We start from the raw sequence: 5,963 nt of genomic DNA, 5'->3' as shown, positions 1-5,963 counted from the left end.
GAGGAAGGCAATACCCTTAGCAAGTTAACAGCAAGTTAAAATCAAGCTTTGAGTGTGATCATATTCATTTACAGGTCACCCAGTCTCAGCTTGCCACTTGACTCATTGCTTTTATATTCTTGAACTTGACAATAATTTTGGAATATGTCACAATGTTTTATTTATTGTTAATAAACTTGCCACCTCAATTAGTCAATGAAAAACATTAATTAAGCACCTACTGTGTGCCAGGCATTGAGTTAAGCACTGGGGATACAAAAAGAAATGAAAGATATGCTTACCACCAAGGAGCTTAAAATCCAATAGAGAAGACAAAAAACAAACAAGTATATACAAACAAACTACATACAGGATAAAGAGGAAATAGTTAATGGAAGGAAGACACTGGAATTAACAGGGTTTGGGAAGGTGTTCCTCTAGAAGATGGGATCTTAGTTGAGTCATAAGGAAGCCATCAATTAACTAATTAGCTTGAGCCTATGCTCCAATTAATTAAATATTAATTATTTAATGAGATGGGAAACCCTTCTCCAACAGTCATTACTTTTACTTGTCCATAATTACGAGCAGCTAGATGGCACAGTAAGTAGATCACCTGGCTTAGAATCAGGAAGATTCAGCTTCCTGAGTTCAAATCTGGCCTCTGACACTTACTAGCTCTGTGACTCTGGGCAAGTCACTTAATGCTGTTTGCCTCAGTTTCCTCATCTGTAAAATGAGAAGGACAAGGCAAACCACTGCAGGATTTTTGCCAAGAAAACCCCAAATAGGGCCACAAAAAGTCAAGCATGACTGAATAAACGAAACATCCATAATTAAACATTAAAATTACATAATATTTTATATATGTATATACATATTTAATTTACTAATAAATGGAATTAATAATAAACATAAAGGCATACATAACTTTGAACTATTTTGGCTATTATACTTAGTCACAGTCTGACCCTTCTCAAACCCTCATATATCAGTAGTTGACTCCTCTTCGGAAATCATCCAACTCATTCTAGATAATGATTAAAGTCTTTTAAGCATCCTCCTAATATGTTTCCTTAGGACTAGTCCTCTATCATTGTTTTCTCTTCAGTAATCACAGCCTTTTAGTTTCTTCAAGCTCTTCATAGAACGCTCTTCTAGGTTCATGGAACTTCACTTCCTATGTTTTCTTCTTAAAATGACCCTAAATATAGTTCTCACAAGAAAGAAATACATCCTCACTTTCTTTCTCTTTGCCTTAACTTCTTCATGGATCACAGATAAAATACACACATTCTTCATCACCCCCTGGGGAAAAATACTTCATATCAAACCATATTCTCAATTGTCACTTTCACACTCTCCCTCCCTGTTCTTCACCAAGTCATCAGTAGATCCTCATGGATCCGAGAGAAAGCACACACTTTTTATTTCCTGATTCAATAGGGAGAGGCACTTCAAATTAAGCCATTTTCTTAACCAAATTTATAGTAAAATATTTCTCAATGGACTCTCCCCAATTTCTAATACAAAACTACTTTTACTCCCAACAGTCTACTTCATCTTTTGAAGTTATAGTAATGATATCTGAACTCTTATCTGACTCTCAAAAAGATAGTAATAGTCTCCATAAGTTTCTGTAAGATAGACAATTGAAATGAGGGTTACTATACTTCTTTTCTTCCTTCCTTCCCTAGTTGTAAAATGAAAACATTTTAGCTTCTTCTCTTGGATCCACTTTAAATTCATTTCTCCCTTCCTTCTCTTCCTTTCTTTTCTTCCTTCCTTTCTTTTTTCGTTCCTCTTTTTTCTTTCCTTCCTTCTTTTCCTTTCCTTTCCTTCTTTTCCTTCCTTTTTTCCTTTCTTTCTTTTCTTCCTTCCTTCTCCTTACTTCCTCCCTTCCTCCCTCCCTCCCTTCCTCCCTAATGGAGGAGTCCCTAATGTTCTGCCCTATCCTATCCCATCTTAAAAGGTAGACAGTGAAGGTGGGTAGTTAGAGCTTTCCACAAGTGGAAGTAATTATGTTAAGTTTATAGGCTATGAAATGGTAGGTGAACAAGTTGAGACTTAAAAGTAGGGAAAGGAAGGAGAAAATTGAAGCAAGGGGATATTGGATTGGTAAGAGAGAGTTTATTGTAAATAAAGTATAAAGTAAGGAAAAGGAAAAACCACTCATCCTTCCACCTTGATGGCTTCACTTTTAAACAGAAGGTTCCACCCTATGCTTTTCACGCAATAGGCTTTTAATAAATGTTTACTAATTTAAATTGAATTTTCTGGAGGTACCTTTAACAATACCAAATATCACTAAAGCATTCTCTAATCTTTGGAAATGAAAACTCTTCAGCTTTTTCTGTGACTGATCGACCAGGAGTAAATAATAAAGAGGATAAAGAGAATGCAGAAATGAAGACAAACAGTACTGGGATGAAAACAGCATCTCAAATTGTTGGAGATGCTGTAAATTAAACCACAATCCCAAGAACCATCTCTCCTATTCAGTGTGACACAGCCAACCCCATGGAATGTGTCTTTCCAAAGTGGTGTGAGAATGACAGCAATGTATGCCTCCTTCCCAGAACATGGGAAGATCCTTTTTTCTTCACTGCTTCCTTGAAGATTGGGCCTGCTGTCCATATAGCTGCATTTCTTGCGCTCTTGAATTTCCACTATAAAGTCCCATTTTCAAGCATTTATGATTTCACTCTAAAAGTGAGCAGCAGGAAGAGTTGGGAGTACAACAGCTTGGCCCAGATACAATGGTTTAAGAAAACAAACTGAGAAAAAATCCTCTCCCCGCTCCCACCATTGAAAGTCTTTTCCACACAAGAACATGAAAAAGAGGAAGCAACAAAAATCTGTGTCCGTATTCTTGAAAAGGCCTGCAGACAATGTTGGCAACAGGTTGATTATACTATGAAATATTTTAACTACATTATTAAATTCAAAAACAGAAAAAAAGAAGTTGCAAAAAAACTCTCATTAGCACATCTTTCAATACACATTTGAGGAGCAGGAGAATAGCTGACAACATAGAGGGTAGCAAATGCAAGATTTGCGCTCCTGGTCAGTTTCTTTTCTTTTTTTTTTTTTTTAGACAAAAATTTAATTTAATTAAAAAAATTTTATATTTGGTTGTGAATTTGCTCCCTTCCTTCCATCCATTGAGAAGGCAAGAAATATGATACCTGTTATACATATGAAGTCATGCAAAACATATTTCCACATTAGCCATGAATCTGCTGATCAAAGTTACATAGAACTTGTTTTAAAAGACTCAGCAAACACCTGTGAGAGAAAACCTCAAAGAATCAAGTACAGAGCAGAGAATAGGTGAAATCCCTATATGGGGTCTTGTGCTTAGCCCAGTGCCTAGAACAGAGTCAGTGCTTAATAAATACTAGTTGACTGACTGCCAGTTAACTATGTTAAGTAAAAAATACAGCATTTGTTTAGCAGTCTTTGGGTGATGCTGGAGAGATGTGAGTCAGGGAGTATCTCAGTGGCCCAAGAAATAAAGTTGAGGGTGAACCAAAGTGGGAAGAGAAAGATGCATGGTGGGCATGAGCAGGTTACAACACACATGAATCAAAAATCACTCAAGAGAAGCCATGTAAAGGATAGCATCAGAGACATGTATGACTAGGAAAGAAGATGGGCCAGTCACACAGCAAGAATGAGGGATGGATAACGACAGCCTGTATACTACACAGGCATCTGCATAAAGCTGAGAGAACCAGGCAAAGGACCCCTAGAAACTTGGGTAGATTCCTTATGGGGGCTATCAGAGAGGGTATGAACAAGGTTTGCATATGATGAGAGGACATGGATGGGCTGTGATCAGTATCCCTGGAGGGAGTATCTGCAGTAATAGACCACAGATTCATCAAAAGAGCATCAAGGAAGAAGATGAGTAATCAGCAACTGAGAGGCTATTGGGCCTCAAAAGTTGGACATAAATCAAATAGGAAAGCATTTTACTGGGCTTTTCCCCCTTCAAAATTGGTTCAAAGGAACCAATGTAAAATATTTCCAAGATACTATTTTGTGTGACTTATTCATATTATCTATGTATTACTTTAAAAATACCGCTTGGGCTTCCTTGTACAGTCAGCTAAAAACTAATTGAAGTTAGTGCAAAGATTGTATAGATAAATCCAGAAAAAATCTCGTTTTAGGCATTTTTTTCTATCTCATATTTTAATAAATTTTTCTCAGAGCTTCTAATACTTGACTGATCTGAATTTCAGAAACGCTCCTTCCCCTTGATGACAAGAAGTAGACAAATGACTGAAAAGCAGAAAACCAGACTGAGGTATTGGAGATGTAGCAGATCTATAAAAAAAAAGCCCCAAATAAACACATGTTCACTACCTGATAGTTCTTGAGATTCTTCTTCCCGGAACATAACACATGTGCCCCCTCCCACCTGTTAATCCATAGAATAGAAATGATTATAGAATAAAATCTTAAAGCTGGAAAGGACCTTGGATGGATACCATGTAGTTAATAAGAATAATAGCTAGCATTTATATAGTGTCTACTAAGGGCCATGCACTGTGCTTAGTGCATTACAAATATTTGATCTTCACAACAACCCTGGGAGAGAGGTGCTATTATTATCCCCATTTCAAAAAGGAAGAAACTGAGGCAAACAGAGGTTAGATGAATTGCCCAGGGTCGCAAAGCTAGTAAGTTGTTTTAGGCCAGTTTTGAACTCAGGTCTTCCTGATTCCAAGCCTTGTGCTCTATCCATGGCACCAATTAGCTGCCTAGCATTTATGATATGATAATGGGTCTTTGCATAGATTTTAGGACTTAGATGGGAAACAATCGCATCTTTACTTTCACTAACCTCCAACTTAAATTTAGCATTTCCTTCAATTATTTAAAAACACGCTTCTGAGAAGACATCCATAAGCTTTACCAGAAGGGGTTCATGACCCAAAAAAGGTTAAGAACCTCCGTTCTAGTCATACCAATTTGCAACCTCAGTGTCACTCTTGATCCTCCCTACACTCATCCCACATCCCCAATCAGTTGCCAAGTCTGGTCGATTCTACCACCTACATTTTCCATACCTGTCCCCTCCTCTCCACTTGATATTCTATAGCTATCATCTTAGTCCAAGTCAGGGAGTGGTCAACAGCCACAACCCAGCAGGCTTTGAAAAATGCTCTGGCTGTTTTCACATGGCTGTGTGTGAGCTTGAGTTTCCTCCAACTTCATAATTCTCTATGAGTCACCCCAGATACCACCTTAGAGAAGGAGGTGATTATGGAAAAGTTCACCCAGAACTACTAAAGAGGATGGCCACAATGAATCATAAGCATGAACTTCAAACAGGTATAAGAAGGAAATTTCTTAATGTCCCCTACTTGAAACTTACGATGTTAAAAGTTGAGTGAATTCCAATACACCCCTTTCTCCTTCTTTCCCTCTTCCATCTATGCCATTATCGGCCAAATGCAACTTGATTAACCAAGGACCAGTTTCAGAAGATCCTTTTTTGTCTTTCTTGATTCCTGTAAGGAAAATGAGGTTCTTTTTAAGGCGATAATTTCCATGTTTATCTACTAGTTTAATTGACTATATTTTTTTGACCTAGTTTTGTCACTTAATAGCTACATGTGACCTTTGGCACCATCTTTAACCTCTCTAAGGAGACAATGTGAAGCATTGTATTTGGGATCATTACTAACCAACATTTCTCTGAGACTTACTTTCTTCACCTGTAAAATGGGGATAATACTTAGATTGCCTATTTATCTCATAGATTCCTTGTAGGGAAAGCACTTTGTAAACTTTAAGGTGATATATAAATGTGGATTAATATTGTGGTGCAGACTCATGGCACTTCTAAATGCAATTTGNGTTTATCTCATAGATTCCTTGTAGGGAAAGCACTTTGTAAACTTTAAGATGATATATAAATGTGGATTAATATTGTGGTGCAGACTCATGGCACTTCTAAATGCAATTTG

The sequence above is a fragment of the Vombatus ursinus genome, unplaced genomic scaffold (assembly GCF_900497805.2).
Source record: "Vombatus ursinus unplaced genomic scaffold, bare-nosed wombat genome assembly UNPS02014810.1, whole genome shotgun sequence".
Classification (NCBI taxonomy): Eukaryota; Metazoa; Chordata; class Mammalia; order Diprotodontia; family Vombatidae; genus Vombatus; species Vombatus ursinus.
Note: the sequence above shows the minus strand (reverse complement) of the source record.